At 37.2% G+C, this 21523-nt stretch overlaps 1 long non-coding RNA gene across 1 annotated transcript; it reads left to right on the top strand.

The window, feature by feature from the left end:
- Nucleotides 1–9625: 9625 nt before the first annotated feature.
- Nucleotides 9626–13000, top strand: LOC143880923 (uncharacterized). The gene is made up of 2 exons (XR_013251818.1): nucleotides 9626–11038; nucleotides 12417–13000. It is a non-coding gene; the product is annotated as an uncharacterized LOC143880923 (long non-coding RNA).
- Nucleotides 13001–21523: the final 8523 nt, after the last annotated feature.

Raw genomic sequence — 21523 nt, 5'->3', positions numbered from 1 at the left:
CGTAACCAGGCATGGATCAAATTATCTTTGGATTTATCCATTGCACAGAATACATTTTTATTGGCTCCATGGCCGTATTCCATGAATGATGACTCTTCTTTATTTTCAGGTACGTCTTGATTCCGGGATCTGACCCCGAATCAAGAGGTATCTCATATATCGCCACTCATGCGCACCATTTCGAGAGAACCTTGGTAGAGCTCTCCTTCACATGTGGAGATCCAAAGGATGATGGGTGATCCGTCCCTCGGCATTCTTGGATCGGGGTCCACAAGGTAGCACCATATCCAAGCTATAACCTCAGTTAAAAAAATGTCTGAATAATGAAAAATTGTTGAAAAAATCTGAAATTTTTTATGCTCTGCTCTGAACTTTAAAAATTTCAAATAATTCAAATGCTGTGGGATTTTTATAAAGGGGAGTGATAAATCGACCCCCAAATATCTTAAATCGACCCCCTATGTGTCTTGCTCTCTCTAACCCAGAGGAGAGAGAAAGACACATAGGGGGTCGATTTAAGATATTTGGGGGTTAATTTATCACTGCCCTTTTTGAAAATGCAAATTTGAAGAATAATTAAACAATATGGTATTTTTAAACTTGGGAGAACCTAAAAATTACTGGAAAGACATTGAAGTGAAAACTAAACTCACATCCTATTGTATCAAACATGTCTATTTTGCCATCCTTCAATGCTTTTTATTGTGTTTTATTTAGAAAATAAATAGTAAAGATAGCACATATAATTGTTGTAAATAGAAAAATAATCCACTTTTTTCTCCTCAAACTCTTCTTGTAATTTTCTAAATTTTCCTCCGGAGATTTTAAATGATGTGTGCGCGTGAAGTCCATTACTTTTTAGAAAGTATAGGGGGACCCACTTCATAGGATGATCCAAACTTTTCATTTGATGGGCCACAACTTAAAATAGGTTTGTACCCCATAAATTATCTCCATAAGATGATCCCAACCCTCCAATGTGTAGAGGACAACACATTATAGAAACATCAATATATCAGACGGTTGTGATCATCCCTAAGGGATTATTTGTGGGGGTACTACCTATTTGCGTTGCGGCTCATCAAATGATCGGTTTGGATCATCTATGAAGTGGGCCCCACTCTAGTTTCTTAAAAATACTGGATTTTATGTTGAAAAATGATATAAGCAAAACCATGTTTTAATAATCGTATGGACCCAGCTTGTCTTCTCCTTTTTAATTGGCTTGTGAGAGCTTCTTGGGAAGTGTAATAACTAGGGGTGCAAGTTTGCCATGTCAGCCCTGACCTGCCCTGAGCCCGAACAGGGTCTGGGCTGAATTTTCCAACCCTGAGGGCGGGTCAGGGTTCATTTTTTAGGCCTTGACTCAGGGTCGGGTCGGGTCGGGTTCTGGGTTAATGCCTTGGGTCACCTGACCCGGCCCGACCCTAAGTTTTCTATTATAGAATTGAACCATCTGTGCATGTTTCTTTTGCTAATGTTTTATATTATCTTGGATTGATGTTTCTTTAGATTATTATTGTTAATTAATTTTCAAAAAAACAAAAAAGATTATTATTGTTAATTGTCTTTGCTGCCCGTCATGTTGTTGAATTCATATTGTCTTATTTTGTTCCCCTTCTCTGTTTATTGGTTATTTTGTTGTATATGATATGTGGTTGCTTTATTTTTGGCACTCTTAACAGGTATTTTCACTAGGGCCAATCAGGGCCAGCCCGGCTCGGCCTTGCCCAATCAGGGCTAGCCCCGCCCGGCCTTGCCCAATCAGGGCCAATCAGGGTGGGCCAGGGCCGCAAAAAAAAAAAGGGCAGGCAATGGGTTGAGGTTTTTCGGCCCTGACTCAGGGTCAGGGAGGGTTAGGGCCGAGATAATGGGATCCATGGTTGGGCTAGGGTTTTGAAAAACCTGACCCAACCCGACGCTGTTGCAGCCCTAGTAATAATAACCTTTTGGCAGCTCTTTAAATACTAAAAGACAAGCTGCATTAGTGAAAATATAAAAAAATATGGTTGTGCTGATATCATTCCCCATTATATTTACTTATGGCCATTTTCGTCATTTAAAGATGCACTTTGGACATTTCAGAATGCATGCAAATTTCCTATCCTATATATCTATTCTATATATATAAAGCTGGATGTGGTATGCAGAGGGGGTGCCACGGGATGTGGTACGCTGAGGGTGTGCCACGTGGCACCCCCTCTGCATACCACATCCTTCAACCCTTTTTTTAACGCATTTCTAACCGTTTTATTCCCCCCCCCCCTCTCTCTCTCTCCAATCAAACCCTACGAAGGATCACAATCCTTCAATCCATAATTTCAGCCTTTTTTTAAACGCATCTATTCACAAAGCTTTTCTAACCGTTTTATTCTCTCTCTCTCTCTCTCTCTCTCTCTCTCTCTCTCTCTCTCTCTCTCTCCAATCAAACCCTATGAAGGATCACAACCCTTCCATCCATAATTTCTAAATACCCACTCATACATTATGTCTTTTCAGAAATGCCTCCTGAACTCCACCTATTTAAATATAGTTTCCTTGCCTCCACCCTTCATCCATCCCACTTCTGCAATTTTCCCTATATCTTCTGCTCAAAATCCACCATTATATCAGACACCAGGTACTCTTTTTTACTGTGCTATGTCTTATTCCTCAAAGAAAAGGCATTTTTTTGCAATTAATTTATATATTGGTTTATGCTTCTACGACTTTATAAAAATTGATTTATAATTTTTCTCGCCCATTAATTCCTAATTTGTTTGTACATTTAGCTTTTCTTTCTTTTTTTTATAGGGTTATCAACATTTATCCTCATGGATCTCTTTTAAAATGCATCTTTATTTAAAACAGTCTTAAAGCATTTCTTCTCGCCCTGTGCATCGCACGGGTTTGCAACTAGTATCTATCTAATCTAATATAAGATAGCTGGATGGGGGTTTCACTGTTCATCACTGAGGTGGCAGCCCTCCCATCCTGCCATGTTGGCGTTGAAATCTAACGTGGCATCATGCCTAACCTTCTCCGAAATAGAGAAGCCCTTCCCAAGTCGGTGCCAATGTGCCATAAATTACCTAGATTGTCTTTATCTTCCCAAACGTCAAATATAGAAGCTCTTCCCAATCGGCACTATAAATTCCCTAAAAGCGTCTTTTATCTTCCCAGCGTCTTTTATCTTCCCAAACGTCAAATATAGAAGCTCTTCCCAATCGGCAGCCCAACCTTCTAAATGGACGCAACCCTTCCCATTCCGCCCATAATACGGTATCAGTTTCAAATCTTTACATATTAGAAATTGTTTCCATCTTCGAAGCCTCAACTATCGATGATGGGGAGATTGAAGACATCACCGTGACCACCGGAGAGGAAGAAGAGGATGCCCTTCACGTTTGCAGCCGTTTTTGTGTTGTTATTTGGAAAATCAAAAAAGATTTTCCTTTCCTGCCTTCTTCCCATGTCTCTTTATCTGTTCTTCTTTTATCTCCATTTCCCCCCTCACTTCTTTGTAGGCATCGATGAGAAGCAAGGTCATCAGATGCATTTATCTGTTGTGAACTGAGGAATGGAATCCATAATCCCTTCAACCCTATTTCACTCATTTATGTTTATGTGATGTCAAAGAATCAAGCCCGCCAACTATTTGATGCAAAGCCTGACATGAACGAATATTATAACTGGGTATGTAAACTCTTGGCACATCTCCATCAACATTTTTTTTGTATTGCATATCCATATTAGTTCAATGCTTTTCTTTGTTCTTTTTTGGTTTTAATTTCCTCTAATTTGGCTATAATCCATAGTTTCTATCTTCAATGCTCTTATTTCTGTTTATATTATAAGATTTTTGGCTGTCTTCAATTGATCATGCTCGCCAATTGTTCGATGGAATGCATGACAGAGATGAAATGAGATGAACAATTATGATAATTGGGCATGTCATCTCTAGGTTTATCTCCATCAATGTTTTTTTTAGTATTGGCTAGCCATAGTTGTTCAACTCTATTAAATTCATTGTTTCCTCTACCATCATTGCCTTTATTGGGTACATGATGTGTTGTACTTTATTCTCTGTTTAAGTTCCAGTTTCGATCGTGGTGTCAGATATAGAGTGTATTCTGGAGACATGATTTCCTTTTCGTCCATGCGATGGTGCTCTATTTCCCCTTTAAAAGATTTATTCCCTGATCTTTTTTAGTTGCTGGTGATAAGTCAGCGTTAGTGAAAGATTGTTTTCAGAGAATAGCTGGTAAAGTTATTTGGAAACTTCTTTTTAGGAGGAATTTCTTTGATAGAGAAATGCCTTCGGTGCTCATATTCTTCCAGGTCCTTGAAAAGACTTACATCAGTTTATCAGGGGTGGATAAAAGGCTTTGGGTTTTAGATTCTTCCGGTTTCTTTTCAGTCAAGTCTTTTTATAAGGGCCTGGTTCCTTATCAGGAAAATCCAATGGCAGCAAGGGTGTGGACAATCAAGGCTCCTCCAAGAGTTTGTTTCTTCGGCTGGTCAGCGATATGCGGTCGGATCCAAACGGTGGACTTTCTGAGAAAGAGGAAACTACTAATTATTGATCATTGTGCTTTGTTTATAGAATCAGGGGAGTCGGTGGATCACATTTTCATTCACTGTAAAGTTGCCCGTGAGGTATGAGGCAGGATTTTAGCAAGGTTTGGAATGGATTGGGTTTTTCCTTCCACTCTTAAAGATTTATTTGAAGGTTGGTCCTGTAATTCATGGAGGAAAAAAGGAAAGGTTGTATGGTGGCTCTCATTGATGGCCACATTGTGGGTTCTGTGGATCGAAAGGAATAATAGAGTTTTCGAAGGTAAAGCTAAATCTTCTTATTTTCTGTTTATCAAGGCCATTGCGTTAACTATCTCATGGGCTAGGGCTCTTCCGCTTTTCCAATTTGTTTCGGCTTTCGAACTGTGGGAGGGTTGGAGAGTAGTCTGTAATAGTAAGGAAAATGTTGATGTTATTATTCAGGCCTGACGTCCTTCCCCTGATGGGCTCTTAAAGTTAAATTTCGATGGCTCTAGTTTGGGTAATCCTGGCCCAGCTGGGATAGGGGGTGTCTTGAGAGACTGCGCCGGGGAGGTCATTAAGGCTTATTCCTGTCCGATCAGAACAGCAGATTTGAGTGACAGAGGTAAGAACAGTTCATCAAGGCTTTTTGTGTATGGAAGGGAATAGGTTAGGCAGTTGCATTGTAGAGGGTGATTCGCTTAATGTTATAAGATGGCTCAGGGGCTCTTTGATTCCTCCGTGGAGATATCTTCGTTTCTTTGATGAGATAAAAGACATATCGGAAGGGCTTTCGGTTTTATATCAGCATGCGAGAAGATCTGCTAATGCTATTGCAGACAAGTTGGCAAAAGATGGAGTTTCTAAGCAGGTTTTAGAGCTTTTTGATTTTTTACCGCCCTAATTGTATAATTGCAGGGTTGTCTCTGTTTTCTTGGTTTGTATCTGTGTCTTTGTACTTGAAGGGGGACCTTCTCAGTCTTCTTTTTAATGAGTCATGTTACCATTAAAAATAAAAATAAAAATGGTGTGTTGTACTTTGTTATATTGTTTGAATTTTCTATGATTATATACATTGAATATGAGTTTGTTATATTGTTTGAATTTATTTGTTTACTGGATCAACGATTTCTTCAATTTGGGATGGCATATCTCCATCAATCTTTGTTTTGTTGTTATCTTATAAGTTATAACTAGATTGGATATTTTAAAAAGTCCCGAATCAACTCACCTAAGTTGGGTCTCTTGCTGCTTAGTTGAAAATTCAGGATATGTTTTTTGAGCTTTAACCCCAAAAATATTGCCGACCTCGCATGTCGTTTATGCAAAATCTCCCCACCCCCTCTCTGTCTCCCAGATTTTCGCCTACACCGGATTTTTGCCCCAAATCCTCTTAGTTTCTCTCCCTCACCGTCTTCATCCCCCTTCTAAAATCCCTCTTAGTTTCTCTCCCTTAACATCTTCCTCCTCCTTCTAAAATCCTTTTCGGCTAAAATACATCATATTTCTTTGTCTGATATGCCCCCTCCTCTCTCTGTCTCTCCAATATTCCCCTTCTCTCTATCCCCATCTTCCTCTCTTTTAAGGGTTTCCTTCTTTTGTGACTTGCAACAATAACATCTAAACTGGAATTTACTACCGATCTACACCAATAGAAGCATCAGTCCAACTATTTTGGAGTTTAACAAAACCCAATGCATATTAATTTGTAACAAACAGACCCCTAATTATGGGGGGGTGATAAATGTGCCCCCTATGCAGTACTTGGGACACCCAGATGCAGTGTATCTATATGATATGACTGAAGAGGGGCTGATGTACTTCACATGGGAAGGATTCAACCGAACGGATTACCGCGTGCACTGCAGCTGGGTGTCCGAAGTAATGAAAAGGGGCACATTTATCATTTTCCTAATTACGAGAGGAAAAAAAAGAGACCATGGAAAAAGTAGATTCTAAAATCTCCGTCCGAAGAGACTATCATCAATTTAAATGCCAAGTAGCAAAAAGAATGGATGTAGCACTTTTACGAGGAGAAGAGGTCAGTTTCTTGGGGATGAATCGGGTAAGGGAAATTGTACTCATTTTTTTTTATATATTTTAAATATTCTTTTTATATGTACATGGAAGAGAGACTGATTTTAGACAATGGATCTAGCAATTTTGTATTCATAGTCGTCGTTTTTTTAGTGTTCGGGTGTAGCAATTTGGAATATCTTTACTTTTAGGTCAAAGCATGTTTTGTTATGAGTTTAGATACAGAGAGAGTTGTATGTTCAATGAGTTATCCCTTTTCCTAACTTCTCCAACAAAAAACCTGAAGGCGAAATCAATCATTGGATTAGTTTGTGATGAGTTTTATGATTTATGTTTGTTTCTTTTCCTTGGGTTGAAATGGGCTGTGAAGCATTGAGAAATGACGCTACATTTGCGATGAATTGGGAAAGAGTATCTTGGTGTTTTTCAATTAATTTTGTGTGGGTGTTATTTTGTTCTATTATTTTTTTTTATCTTTTTAGGAAAAGAATTTCTAGGCCACGTTAGTAGCTTTATTCTTAAATGCTCTGAATGGTAGATTGGCTACGTTCTTTGGATAAAGATAATATCTTCGGTGTTATTGTATTTACTTTTCTCTTCTTTCTTCACAGGTTGTTGACGATGATGGGGTGCGAGATGTTCAGTGGGCAGTGATGTGGTGGTAATGAGAGAAGAGACGATTGTTGGTGGACGGGATTGCCTTCTATTAACGAGTGTGGGTTTACTGAGGTGACGTAGGAGGTTTTCGTTGGGGTTTTTGTTCTTTGGTGTGACTGTCTGTTCGAGTTGTTCAGGTTAAATGTTTTGGTAATTTTTTGATGCCTTAACGTATACTCTCAAGAATACACGTACACGTGCCAATGTAGAATTAATTGGTATAATCTGCAATTTATTTTTATTAGTGCACAAAATAGTTACAAAATATACACCAATTTGAGATGCACTTGAATATGGGTAAAAATGATGGTTTTGCTTCAACAGAGAGTTCACATGTTTCTGTTTCGTGAAAGCATAAGCAATGGGTTCTCCTAGTGGAGGCCATAAATAACGGCCCTTAATATTAATAGAGCCTCCCTGCCTAATAACTAAATGTCTTTAAGTTTTTACCAAAGTTTTGATATCGGAATCGCACAATCTTCACCATTCATTCACACCTACAAAGGCAGGAGTATGGAACATACATAAAAGGAGAAAAATGGTTGACCCACCTTGCTTTAAATATAGATATGATTAGGCCCACCATTATTAAAGCATCCCTTAATTGAGCTTAGAAGCTTAAAAGATGATGCAAATGTGATTATTGGTAAAATTTGAATGAAAAACAAATATACATCAATTATATCATTTTGATATGATAGCATAGCCTTATATCTCATTATTTTCCATGTATTATAGCATTTTCCCATTGCAAATGGGTGTTGGTTTATCAGTACTGGCATAGTTGATTTGGATCGAGGTGCTGCATTTTGTTTTTCATGATTTTTTAGATGGAAGAGTTTTGAACTCGATCTAAAGAAAACCCTGTTGGGACCCTTATCTCTTCCTGTATGGCACGGAGACAAAGAGGCAGGAAGCCTGGAATGGAGGTGGTCCAGTGGTTTTTATCAATTCCTTTATTTTTCTATGTACCGCTGGAATTATTTTGTTTTTCACGATCATCTCTATTGCGGAAGGGATAGATAAGATCATGACAGACAATCTGATCGTTCTTTTGAAACAAGAGATGGTGGATTGCAACACCACTTACAACTAGGGATGCATTGGATGTCCTGTGAATTTTTTCCAAAGAAAAAATAAGTGAATATGTGAGAAAATAGGCTAAACATAAATTTAAATGGGACCAGCCATTTACACCTCATGTTTTGATGAGGTGGGCTCCATCATCTCCGCCTATACCCATGCATGCATAGGGCTAACCATTTAACAGTTCATGTTTTAATGGGTGCATTGGGCCACCATTTTACACTAATGGTTGGGGCCCACCATTTTACACAACATGTTTGGATGGATTGGTTCCACCATCTCCACCCGAACCCATTACTAATGCCGGGCCTACTATTTTACACCTCATGTTATGATATAGAATGGACCCACTATTTTACTTCATTCATAGAGCTATAGCCGTTTCTTTGGTAGTGTCTTCTTTTTTTCTCTTCCCCTCGGGTTTTATATGATGTAAGCCTTTATAGTCGTACTTCCATTGGATGATCCTAGCCCTCAGATCTATCGAGGAATTTGGAACCTCTATAAATCGGAGGGTTTTTTTACTCCTCTATTTTTTTTATTGCTTTCCTATAGAAAACCTTCTCTATTTTTTTACTCCTGTGCATCGCACACACAGGGTTGCATACTAGTATAATAATGAGGAAGGGGGGTTTACTGTTCACCGCTGAGGTGGCAGCCCTCCCCTTCCTCCCTCAAACCTACGTGTCACAAAATTTTCCTACGTGGGTATTTTTTTTCAAAAAACAAAAAAATTCTATTTCTAACGTGTCCTTTCCCATCCGAAACGTCTCTCTAAATATCATTCATTTCCAAAAGTTATGGGTTTAAATAGGAAGGTGTCCTTTATTTTAGTAATTTCAGTTACCCAATTCAAAAACGGAAATTGGAGACACGTTTTTCTTCCCAGAGATCGTCACTTTTTTCTTCCCAAGACCGTTACAAGCAATTTGTTTTTCATCTTCCTTTCTTCCTATAGGCTTGCTCCCATAACTCTTTATAACCCCAACGGTTGTTTTATTTATTCCATCCCTCCTTCCCACTTCCTCTGCTGAATCCCTAAACCTGCACCAGCTTGGACGGCAACATCAAGATCAAAGTGAGTTCTTTAATTTCAGTACCATTTTCTCACATATTCCTATTCTGTGCAAAAATTCGTTTAGATTGATTATATTCACGTCGTCGTGTATTTCTAATTTTTTTGAAAATCAAGAAAAATCGGTAGTTTGGTGAGACCCTGGTATATATAGAAAGCAGAATCCTATAACTGGTGGTGCTGCCACGTGGCACCCCCTCTATAACAGCCAGAAATCCTGTTGGCATTAAATCCTACGTGTGTCATCCGCAAAAAAAAGTCGTTTCTTTTTCTCAACCGTCTCTTCCTCTTTACGAAGGCCTAAGTTTCTAGTGGAAAGACACCGTTATTCACAGGGCAACAACATTACCAATCGTCGTTTCAAGTTCCTTTTCCGCCCCAGACGTTAAATACCAATAGTCGCAGATTCCATTGATTCGGGTTTTAGATGGGTTATCTCTGCAAACAATGTATACATGGGTTATCTCTAATTTTGTTCTCTCTCTCCCTCTCTCTCTCTCTCTCTCTCTCTAATTTTACTTTAGACTGATTGTTGTAGACTCTAGATTCATCTGTAATTTTACAGCAAAAGAAAGGGCATTCCTATTTCAAGTAAACTCTTCCTACCGTTTCACGCCTCTGAAATTTCCACTTTCAAAAAAATCAGGTTAGTGTAATTTTTTTTTAATGGCTGAGGTTAGTGCGGTTTTTTTTTTTTCTTTTTCTTCTCTTTATTCATGCCCCTGTCTTTATATTTTTGGTTGTGATTATTTAAACCCGATTCATGATCAGTTAAGGTCATTTCTAGATTTTGGAATTCATAATCACATCATGGAATTTAATGTTCCATCGATGTTTTTTTGCAACTGAATTTTGCATACTTCTTTATTTCCATGTTTGGATTGCAGGAATTTTTTGGAAGAGTTTGGAAAGAAAAAATATTTCAAAATTTCTTAATTTTTTTAAACGTGAAAAAACATAATTTGAACGAACCCTATTCCATTTTTTTATTTAGAGGGACCTTCAATTTATGATTATAACCTATCATTTCCCTCTTAGTTGAGAAAAGGAAAAAGGTTCCTGAGAATAAAATTTCCTTTTAAAAATGTTTTTCTTTCAAACCAAACACGGCAAAGCTCTTTGATTTTTCCGTACATGTTTCATGTGTGCACCAAGTGCTCGATGAAATGCCTCTAAGAAAATCGTTTTTTACTTCCCTGTGTTGTGCATTTATGCATTCCAAGGCTTCAGAGGCATCCAAAGGAACACTCATTAATTTGTTCGGATCATTTACCAACAACCCAATGCTCCTTTTTGTGGTTATATATACGTATATAAATATATATGCAGGAATCCAGATAATTTTTTCTATTTAAGGTACAAAAGGCAAAGGCAAGGCTATTTTTTCTTTCCCCTTTACGCTCATATAATAACATGTTTTCTATCATATTTGTCCGAATTTTCCCTTGGATAATGTTTTTCATATCTTTTCAGTAAAGATATCGCCTTTGCAGAAGACCAGTTCCCTTTCTCGGTCAAAGAGACTCAACCCAACTGAATAGTTTGTGCCAAGTGATTGGCTGCACCAGCCGGGACAACCTTGGTGTGACTACGAGAGGTCGTTAGCAAAGAAAAAAAAAAACTAATGGCGTCGAGAAAAGCACGGTGGAAACGCGCATTTTCTTTGTTGAGTTTTTTCCTCCACAATTGTCTTTCAATCATTGAAAATTTATTACGGTGTAAACATGCCATAGAGAAATAGAGTTCTAGCTCTAAAAATTATGAATCTGTTTAGTATTTATTTTACGTTTTATATGCTTTTGATAATTTTTAGTGTGGGAAGATGTTTTTTCTCTTATATTTTCATGAGTGAACTTTGGGATCACTTATTTTTAAATAGTGAGTTTTGTTCAACTTAGGCCATGTTTTGATTGATTTGTTGAAAATTTTGGCAAATAAAAGGCTCTCGATTAATTTTTTTTTCTAATTTCGAAATTTTTGGATCACTTATTGAAAGTTTTGTTCAACCAGTTTGACACTTAATCCAACAGTTGTTGCTGCTGCTGAGTTAGTTATTATATTTAAGGCCTTTATTGTCATTTCTCTTTGAAGATAGGGAAATGATATTTTCACCCCTGCAGTAAGCATTCACCCCCTTTTAACGTGATTTGACGTCAAAAATCGTTAAAGTTGCCTACTGTTCACGTTATAAGGGGGCGAACGCGTACTGCAGAGGGGTGAAAATATCATCTCCCTGAAGATATTATATTGTATTTATTTTCTGTTTTATTGGCTGATCCTACATGAGGAGAAACCCTTCCATTTATTTCTCTTGGAATTTATATAAGGTTTTGTGAAACTTGCTTTACCTATATTGGAATGACTTACCTCCCCTACTCTTCCTTAACTTCTATTTACATGGCCATCACTTCATTGTAATACAATGAGGCGAACCCATTGTTACATGATGTGGCCAAGCTTTTATCGATCCTTAACATCCCTATAAGACACTGGTGCTCAACAACCATCATAATTAACATCTTAATATCCAAAAAAAATCTATTCACTATTTTCCCCTTTTGATAAGATATCCGGTCCAATTTTCTAGCAGCTCATATTTCCACATTTTTGAATCTCATGTTCTTGAGAATAACATGGAAAGTGAATTCTACTACCACTTATGTTCTCTATCAACTGCTGGGTGTTTTATGTGAAAAAAATGTTTTCCTATTGCTCATAGGCTTTGTTCCACCCATCTGATATTTATTAATTTCCATAAATGAAATAATGCATTTTATTTTTTATTTTAAATCATTTTTGTTGCATTTTTTCTGAATCATTTACTCCTTCCATTTTCTTTTTAAACAACATTTTTTTACCAATAATTTACTGCTTTTGTCGCCCCCTGCATCGCACCATTTTTAGAAGTAAAATTACCTGCTCACGAATATATAAGCATGCATAAAATAAATTCATTGGACTTGGATGCTAAAAAATTGATTCTGATCTTATTTATTATTATTTCTCTTTGGAACTTCTCTAACATTGCACTGCAAAAAAGCAGGGAAAAAAAAACAGACCCAAAAATGGCCCTAATCACCTGTTGAAGAAGAACGGTCCAATTCATCTAAGCCAGAACTGGTCTGAATGCAGGATCGTATGTCAAAAGCCGAATACTATAAAAACCATAAAATTAAAATCCTGATGAAGAGGAAGCCAGCACAGACAGAACCCAAATCAAAATTTCAAAGCCATGAACATTGTCCAAAAGATTATTGATGGTTAGAATCGATTCGATTTTCCCTTCATCGGCACTGGAGCATGAGGAGAGAAAGGGTCTGAACATACATATTGGTGAGGAAGAAGAAGCAGGAGACGTAAGATATGAAGTTTGTATTGCTGCGCCTTCTTCACATCTCTTATATTTTTGCACCTTCAAATGGGATCTTGGGTTTTCTTTTGTTAATGCGTTTGGAGTCCACGTAACTGTTTCTGATCCTACATATTGTAAACATAATGCATTTCATATAAGACTAACTATTTAGTTTTCCCTATGTGGTGAATTGGCCATTAGTGTAACGTAAAAGGATGGATCTGCCTTTTTTTGTTGTTGATCGGATTGCATGCCCAATGAAGGTTCCTTCACAAGAGGTGTTTATTGATTTAATTATTAGTATAGTTTGACTAGAGCACTACATTTGTGTTAGTTTTATTGACCATCTACAAGTGTCCTATCCGAGATGCGGAGTTGTCTGGGATGAATAGCACAAAGGTTTGATTTTCTTTTCATTATTAGGTCATGTTCTGTTTAGCTGTGTGCTTTTTTTAATAATTTTTACATTTTCATTTTTTATTCACTTGGTTTTTGGGTTTAGATACTTTTTTCCCTCTTTGGTTGTACATAATTGGGGTTTTATCCCCCACATTTTGACTCATTATTGTGGAGAACTTATATGATGAAAGGCCGTATAAACACTTAAAGGTGATACGATAGAAGTACCACCCTTCATATTTGATCCAACAGCAGCTCCTCGAAAAGTGAAATGCTATTGGATCAAATATCAAGGATGGGATGCTGAGTACGTGTTTATAAGGCCCTTCATCATATAAGTTCTCCATTATTGAATATCATGTTGCCTCTAAATTAAAAAAATCAAATTTTTTCTTCACATTGGAGTTTTCAGAGCACCCCATGTACGAATTGTTTGTTGTTATATTTTTTTTATTTTGATGAATAAGCTCGGGTTAGGCGGCACCTGCTGTACTTTCATTTTCTCAAGTGAAAATTTTCATTGTTGCTTGATTATAATCAGGATAGCACTTAGTACAGATTTCTAAGAACTCGAAAGTGGGTTTACAATACTCTTATTTTTAACTCCAAGAACTCTTCCAATGCATTGAATTGTTCTTAATCAACTTCCAATCCTTAATTTTGGCTTTATATTGATTTTTATTAAAAAATAATTTAAAACAAGTGTACTGCATTTTTCTAATCATTTTTTGTTTTTTCTTTGTTGTTTCTTACTAGTTTTTTCTTTGTCTGTCCATTTTGCCCTCCACTTTTGGATCGGTTAGGGTGATCCTATGGAGCTGATTTTTTATACACACCCTATCTATATAAGGGTCTTTCAAATGAATGCTTTGGATCACCCTAACAATGTGGGCCCACATGTGTTTGGGCCCTCAAGCTCATATAAGCTATACGAGCTTCAAGCTCACAATCATTTTCCTCTCTCTCTCTCTATATATATATATATATATAAAAAGCTGAATCCTATAAGCTGTGGTGCTGCCACGTGGCACCCTCCTATACACCCTATATACACCAAAGTTCTGTGTATAGCTATTTGAAAGCTATTAAATCTCCTATAATATCTCTCTCCCTCTCCTAAATCTCTCTCACCAAATAAATCTCCAATAAGGAAGCTATTAAATCTCCTATTAAATCTTCACGATACCCTCGAATCTACTTGGCATGTAGTGTCCTTTGGCAAGTTACCTCAGCCGCTTCGTATTCCACCCAACCGCTTCCTAATTTCCTATTCCCACGTAGAAAACTGCCTTTACGTATTAAATTTTCACATAGGGCAAGAGTTAAATTCCATTCTATTAAATTCTTTGAAAACGAAGTAAATAAATCGATTCTCACACAATTAATACTGATTTCAAATTTACACATAAGCCAACACCCTTAGGGGTGGCAATGGTTCGGTTTCGGTTCGGTTTGACCCCCAAACCGAACCGAACCGAAATTTGAATCGATTTGGTTTTACCAAACCAAAACCGAACCAAAACTGAATTTTCGGTTCGGTTCCGCCAATTTTGCCACCCCTTACTCATAATAATTGCAAATATTCGGTTTCGGTTCGGTTTGATCCCCAAACCGAACCAAACCGAAACCGAAATTTCGGTTCGGTTTCGGCTCGGTTCCGGTTCGGTTCGGCCAATTTTGCCACCCCTAAACACCCTAGAAAACTGCCTTTTCGTATTAAATTTTCACGCAAGGCAACAATCAAGTTAAATTCCATTCTATTAAAATCTTTGAAATAAGTATTCTATTCCCTATTATAAGGCAAATATGCATTTTCCATTTCAGCCATGTCGTCTGGCCCATTTAATCCGGCATTTATTCCGGAATTTTCATATATATTTTTTGGAATCCACGTCTCCTAATTAAGAAAGCAGCTTATCCTATCCGTTACATGAGTCAAGTATTCCAACAATTTCGTCATAAAAACGACTATTTTATAACTATGTCTCTCGATTAAGAAAGTAGATATAATCCTTTCCATGGTTTTGGGTTTTTTTTTTTTTTTTTTTTTCACGGAGACTATTTTATTTAATTTACACCTTTTCAAAAAAAAATTATATTTAATTTACATAATCTCTACAGGATCTCACGGGTAAGTGAATCTGTTGTATTTTAGATTTAGTTGAAGCCACACGGCTGATAATAGCTTAGTATGTGTTACAATTGTGTTGATAATGTTGAGGATTTTTATTGGTTCCATGGGATGTATTTGTTTGTTTTGGAACCCATTGATAATCTAAAGTAGGTTAGAGTACATGCTGTTTTTTTCCTCATCCCTTATTCTTTTTGTTGGTTGCTCCTCTCCACTTTGGTTGTAGATCTACGGTCTATGCAGAGAAAGTGGTGGGTATGTGATGGAGTGGATCTTTACTTGAGATGACTTGATCAAATTGTTCACATAATTCAGATCCATTCGGGACTCTTGGGAAATGATGCGGCTTTTCAGCATCCTTGGGGGTTTTGTAGGCATTGGTCTCTTCTATTTGGCAGTGTGGTATGGCTGAAAAGAACAGGTTAGGGTTTAATTCCCCGCTTCCCTCATCCCTTTCTTCATTCCCGCTTCCCTCATCCCTTTCTACGTTCATCTAAAAGTTTCCTTTTGTTTTTGCATAGCATATCTATTTACATGCATTGAAGTCCCTGTACCATTAAAAAAAAATGCAGTGAGGTCCCTAGATGTAATATCATAGCCATTCTTCAATTTGAAGTTGCCTTTTGTTTTTGCATAGCATATCAATCTGTAAAAAAATGCAGTGAAGTCCCTAGATGTAATATCATAGCCATTCTTCAATTTGATTATTTTTTTTTTATAACCAATCCCATTGTTTTATTTATAGTTTTCTTAGTTAACTCTTCTTTTTTACATTTCAGTTTGTTATTCTAATTTTGGGATTTCCCACAATATGTAAGTTGTGTAAATTTTGCAGGGTTTTTCATCGGTTTCAAGGAGAAAAGATGTGAGACAAAATGGTAGGGGTATATCCATAGTAGTATAGTAGGCTTCCAGTATTTTTATATCAGTTCCAGTATTCATATCCAAAGCCATTGGTAGTGATGTGATGCAAAATTTATGTAGGCTAAAGGATCTCACTATCAAAAGCCATTGGTAGAGATGTGATGCAAAATTTATGTAGGCTAAATGATTGTGAGATGCCTTCTGTATTTACATATTGGTTTGGATTAAGCAATATCTTTTAATTAATACGACCATGCTATTTCTTTTTTATTTCTGATTTTCTCTCAAGAGGTTTTTTTTTTTTGAAAAGGGCTCTCTCAAGAGGTTTTAATAGGCTATATTTTTAAATCGGTTGCTTATTTTTATTTGGGAATTGATTTTTCAGACCAGACATGATCTAATAATGTCAATAATATTGGGTCTTCATTTTTTTTTACTTAAATGCATTTATTTATTATCATATCATATTGTTTAGCTACGATGAGCATGTACAGTAACAACTTTTCAACTTTGATAGAGACGTACCCAACAGCTATTCGAGGGCCAATATCAGCTTCTTGAAGCAAACATAGAGACTCACTCTGTTTTACTTAGTTTTTTAAGGCTGTTGCAATACCCAAGATGCTAACAACACCCACTTACAAAAGTTTAGAACAAAGTGAGGAGATGAATAAGGTTTTAATTGAATCTATCTTTCCACCAATGCTTTAGATGAATAAGGAGGAATAGCTCCATCTAATCCATCAACAGTGGACAAAGCCATTTCAAAGCAATGGCTATTGGACTTTGGTTCACAAGCATCTTTGTTTATGTGCAAATTGTTCAATTGTTCTTCTGGGATTAGGTCATGTTGGTTTTTGTTTTGGTTTGAGCTCTTATTAAACTTTGTTTTTTTATTCTAAAGTGGGTTTCTTTCATTTTTATCATAGGATTGGTTTTAGGCGAAAACTGTTTGTTTTCTTTTGTTTGTTTTAAATCACATGGCGAGGAAAAAAATGCTTTAAAACTGTTATATATAAAAGTATTTCTATGGCAAAATTCTCTCTCTCTCTCTCTCTCTCTCTCTCTCTCTCTCTCTCTCTCTCTCTCTCTCTCTCTCTCTCTCTCTCTCTCTCTCTCTCTCTCTCTCTCTCTCTCTCTCTCTCTCTGAAGAGAGGATTGCAAGCACATTGATGGATGCGAGTTCGCTAAGACGTTATTTGCGTGTTGAGTATTGGCTTCACGGGGAACATGGCGGAGGCCTTTTTTCCCATCTAAACCAATTACCGCCACCAACGCCAAATCCCCACAGGTATAAGCGGTAGTTTTTGCTTGGTTTCCATAATATGAAAAGACAAGAGGAGAGCTGTTCTGACCATAACATCCTTGCTTACCAATTTGTTTTACGAATTTCTAGATTCAATTGTGTGGTGTCCATTTATAAATAATCTTATTTTATGATGTCATTCAGAGATACATAAATTACTACTTATGTGCCTGTTACACAGGTGGATAGTTTTTTTAAGGGTAAACTGGGGTTAGGCAGGACCTCTACCAGATAATATTTGGATAGTTCTCACAAGGGAACTGTCAAATTCCTCTTTGAAACTCTATATATTTAAATGCCCATTAAAGCATCGTCTCAATGCTTATATTGTACAATTTTATCATGCCAATGTTTTGTACAGGTCAATGTTATTTTTATTATGCCGATGTTTGGTTCTCATTCCTGCCACTGCTTAGATTAATCTGTTACACCATTCACCTTTTTTCTTTGATGTTCTTTCAGTATACTTTATTCACTTACATTTTGTATGCTCTTATCCATTCATTCCATTCATAAATTTATATATCCATTATGACATCGAATTTCACTTCTTAGATATGTGTTGCATGACTGCGTGTAATAGGAAATTTTATTTTATATGAAAATATCTCATTATACGTTATCATAGTTTGGGGTGAAATTGTGTTTTCTATGTACAATTCAAACATTGTTGGCTAAAAATGCATATACCTGGTCATATTAAGATTTTTTCTTTGAACAACATGGACTATATCATCTCCACCTTCCATGAAGCATAGATGGATAAACATATGGATTGTATCACGTCTAATCTTCTAGAAATGTGTTGCATTTTGGTTACGAATCATAGGTTTTTATCTGATTCACTCGCTTTGGTTTGATCACTATGAAAATGCCCATTAACACATCAGATGATCGTATAAGTTTTCCAATCATTTAGGGTGAAATGAGGCACCCACCAATTTACTATTTGACATTTTAAGACGCCCAAACAACATGCCTCCATCTAAGTAATTTGAATATAGGCGTTGTTTGGATTGCAAGAAATACATTCATGAAGGCCCCTCTAAGTAAAAATAGAATAGGGTTGGTTCAATTTATCTTTTTTCTTTTACTAATCTTTAGATTTTTTTTTCCTTTCCAAACTTTTCCAAAAAATTTCGGCAATCCAAACAGGGCTAAGTGTTGTTCTTTTTATAGGGTAGTAATTCACATAACTTCTTACTTATTTGATTATTTTCAGGGTTTTTTTCAACGTCAAATTACTTCCAACCCGTGCATTGCACAGTTGGGGTTTAGCCCACATAGTAATTCACGTACCTTATTGGTTAGGGTTTAGCCCCTATTTGGATTGCAAGAATTTTTCAAGAAAAGTTTGGAAAGGAAAATATTTCTAAAATTTCTTACCTTTTTAAAACACGAACAAATATAACATGAACCGGCGCTATTTGATTTTTTTTTTAGAGGGACCTTCAATTCATGATGTTACCATTAAATTAATAATAAATTTTGTCATTTCCCATTAAATTGTGGTCCAAACAGGGTCTTAGTGTAATGAGGTCATAAAATTTCATATAAAATAATTTTTTTTCATTTTTATAGATTGTTGTTGGAAGAAAAAATTTTACTGGAATTTTTTTCATTTCTGTAGATTGTTTCACCATCCAAACAGGGCCTTTGTGGATCATGTTTCTATTGTGATTTTGACTTAACACCGCTTCTTCATAACATGTGCATTTAGAAAGGCTTTGAAGAGTCGATCTCAGTCAAGGAAGGGCGCCTCATACACTTTGCTTTATATATGCGAAGATTTGAACCTCTAGAATAAAATCATCCAATCCCATTTGTAGAATTTTATATTTTTATTTCTCACTTTTTTTCCAACCGAAAATAACTTTCCACCCGTGTTGGTTAGATCAAGTAGTTATGATACAGGAAAAGAAAAGAAAAATCTAAAAATTTAAAAACTGAAAAATCATGATGAAAATGTACACATTTTTTTTTTTGAAGAAGGCAACAGAATATGTATATATATATATATATATATATATATATATATATATATATATATGAATAAGATGAACCGAGATGGTCCTGTTGGAACAATGAGCAGAGAAAATAGCAAAACAATAACTCAAGGGGGGAGATAGTCAAAACACTCCAATTCGGCCCGAGAAACACCGCTCTTAGCCAGGGAGTCGGCTGCCACATTGGCCGATCTCCGGACATGCTGAAATACCATGGAGTAGCCCTTTGCTCTATCCTCTATCTCCTCAAAGAAAGGCATAAGTCGCCAAGGGGGAGAAGCGGCTCCCGAAAGCCAGCGAATAACATTTACGGAGTCGCCTTCGACTATCAGTCTGTCGCACTCCAAGCGAGGCATGGAGAGAATCCCACTGTGAACGGCTCTAACCTCCGCCTGAGTCGAGTCGGCAAATCCAAGAGGCCCCGAATAGGCCCAAATGACTTCCCCTTTGTGATTCCGACATAACCCCCCCACTCCAGCCGCTCCTGGGTTGCCGAGAGAGGAACCGTCAAAATTGAGCTTCAGAGACCCCGGGGGCGGGGGGGACCAGGAGGGCCGAGATTTCACTTTGGTAACCGATTCCATGCATATGGTGGACCACCCTTCCCAGAGGGCATACGCAGAAACAAACCGAAAAATAGGAAGTGAACGGGCCCAGGAGATGACCGCTGCTACCACCTGTATATATATCCAATATGGGGCCCGGGCCTTCCCTTCAAAGACCCGCGCATTCCGCTCTTTCCACAAGAACCACCAGGATGCTAAGAGACACATCTTCCACAAAATTCTACCTTTCCTCTTCCACGGAGCCCAGTCCCAACTCCGAATAAATTCGGCCATAGAATTGGAAGCAACCCAACTGACTCCAAATCTAGAAAAGAGATGACCCCAAATATATGAAGCAACCTGGCAATGTATAAAAATGTGGTCGATGGATTCCCCGGTCGATAGACATAGGGGGCAGTGATCCACCAGCCACATTCCTCGCTTCCGCAAGAAATCCATCGTCTGAATTCGTCCCCAGCTAACCGACCACCCAAAGAAAGCAGCTCTTGGAGGGCACGCGTGGCACCAAACCGCGGAGGACGCATGTTCCACTAGAGTGGGGGTCAGATGGATATAAAAAGATTTAACGGAGAAAATCCCCGACGGATTCCAAATCCAAATTCGACGATCTACGCCTGAAGACTTGATGTAGCAGGAGGCCAATAAGGATATGAGGATACACATTATAACTAATTACAGAGCCATTAAATACATTATCAATTAATATTAATTATTTTAAATTAAAATAAGACATTAATCATGATAGTATACTATGATAATTATTTAATAATAGTATGGTTATTTAAGATTCTATATCTGATTTCCTATTCTATTCCTAATGTTCTGCACATAGAGTATATTCAATTCCTAATTATTTAAGATTCTATATTGGCACCATTGTGGCGGGCTTACATAGAACCAACCTATTTTATTCATCGCCCCGTGCATCGCACGGGTCTGCAACTAGTTCCTTCTACGGTAGCAAAAGGGTAGTTACGAAAACTCAGGTTCTTCATCACTTCAGCGTAAAATCTTGTTGAATCTTCTTGTGAGTTCGTAGTGCTCTGATACCTTTTCTTGTTGTAGTGCTAATATTGTTTTAGTGGTAAGAAAAAATAGAAGGGAGAAAGAAGATATTGATAAAACTCAGATGAACTGAAAAACTGATGATTTGATAACAGAGGTTGTAACTTGTAAGGCCTTTACGAAGGCGTAATTTCTTAACATCTAAGAAATTATGCATTATTTTAATTAACGTAGGTTGGCTTTCGTTTTTAAGCAACACATTTTTTCGTTTTTTATGATCAACGAAGGTCACCAATTTTAACTCGTATTTCTTTTTATATCAAGGCTACCGTTGTTTTTACTAATTCCACCGACATGTCTCCCTTTCAACAAATCTCCTCAAACCAACGAGACGAGCACCCAATTCCACCCAGAGATTTTCCAAGATAATATCTCACCCATCCAATCAACGGCCCAGATTCTCCCCAAAATCCCATAATCCCCTTCCTCCCTCTCATTCTCTCCCACAAGCCCACACCAAA

This window comes from Tasmannia lanceolata, unplaced genomic scaffold (genome assembly GCF_043159265.1).
Source record: "Tasmannia lanceolata isolate RefF3 unplaced genomic scaffold, GAP_Taslan_0.1 ptg000007l, whole genome shotgun sequence".
Classification (NCBI taxonomy): domain Eukaryota; kingdom Viridiplantae; phylum Streptophyta; class Magnoliopsida; order Canellales; family Winteraceae; genus Tasmannia; species Tasmannia lanceolata.
The sequence above is the reverse complement of the archived record's forward strand: the minus strand, read 5'-3'. Positions and strand labels throughout refer to the sequence as shown.